The sequence below is a fragment of the Sceloporus undulatus genome, chromosome 3 (genome assembly GCF_019175285.1).
Source record: "Sceloporus undulatus isolate JIND9_A2432 ecotype Alabama chromosome 3, SceUnd_v1.1, whole genome shotgun sequence".
Taxonomy (NCBI): Eukaryota; Metazoa; Chordata; class Lepidosauria; order Squamata; family Phrynosomatidae; genus Sceloporus; species Sceloporus undulatus.
Window position 1 is genome coordinate 49,987,298 of NC_056524.1, and position 1,420 is coordinate 49,988,717.

The following is a 1,420-nucleotide window of genomic DNA, read 5'->3' on the forward strand; positions in this document are numbered from 1 at the left end:
AAAGAAAGGGTACCCATTGCAATTGTCACAAAATTTGCTCTTTGCTTTCAATCTTCCTCCATCACACAAAACAGCCACCTGTTTTAATGTGTTTCAAAGCATTCCTCTAACATGAACTGAAGAAAACATCTTTCAAGTAAAAAACATACATTTCTGCCTTTTTCTTCCTTTGACTGTTACTGCTTTAGAAATCAATAGTAAGTAAAATGTGTATGCACATCCATCACATAACGATTCTTAGGAACCAACAAAGAGGCACTTTTTATCCCATCAATATGCAACCATACCAATTAAAAGGCACCATTTCAAACAGAACATGAAGAGCTTTTGTTCCATCTAGGAACCAGCTTTCCAAGTCTGTGCCAGCACTGATGCGCTCTGGCAGTTCTAGATCTGAAAGAAACCTCATGTTTCAATGAATCAATGCCTTTTGTTTCTTTCTTTTTTTAAGACTTTGTGCACTGCCTGCAGTTACACTTATTTTTAAATACATATTTCTAACAGATTCTCAGAAATGAAAAAAGCACCTGCTAAGATGCTTGCCATATCTTTTGCGTCAAAAGTGACTCAAATCATCCTCCAATCAAGCTCATTTCCCATAAGCAGTGCACTGTCACATGAAAGACAAACCCACAATGTTGAATTATGTTTACTTTCAGACATGTACATGATGTAGTGGTTTGAGTGTTGGACTACAACCCTGGAGACCAGGGTTCGATTACCCTCTCAGGCATGAAATCCACTGAGTGATCTTGGGCAAGGTACATGCTCTCAGCCTCAGGGGAAGGCCATGGCAAATTTTGCCATGGCACCAGATCCTGGGAGCCCTGGTGGCGCAGTGGTTAAATGCCTGTACTGCAGCCACCCGCTCAAAACCATAAGGTTGCGAGTTCAAGGACAGCAAAAGGGCTCAAGCTCGACTCAGGCTTGCATCCTTCTGAGGAGGTTGCTAAAACGAGTACCCAGACTGTTGGGGGCAAATTAGCTTACAGTTGTAAACCACTTAGACACTGCTTAGGTGGTATGAAGCGGCATATAAATGAAGCTTGTTTGTTTGTTTACCAAGAAAACCCTGTAATAGGGTTGCCATAAGTCGGAAACAATCTAAAGGCACGTAACATCAACCACAATATTGTTACAATATTTTCACTGTAATTTGGAGTCATTACTCATCATAGGTGGCTTAAATGCCCTGAAAGCACCAGATCCTGTCTGATTTTGGAGGATAAGCATGGTCAATCCTGGTTAGTATTTGGAGAGACTGCCACTGAATGGCAAACCTCCTCTGAACAAATCTTGCCAGGAAAACCCCATGATTGGTTCATCATCAACAACACCAACAACACACTGTCTTCATTAAGTAACTTAGGCGGGATACACACCACCATTTAGTACGTATAGGATACGTACTAGGGTTAGG

General features: G+C 41.3%; 1 protein-coding gene across 1 annotated transcript in view; it reads left to right on the forward strand.

The window, feature by feature from the left end:
• The window catches only part of VGLL3 (vestigial like family member 3), a 119,882-nt gene that overhangs the window by 116,961 nt on the left and 1,501 nt on the right, over positions 1–1,420 (forward strand). The window lies entirely within an intron of this gene.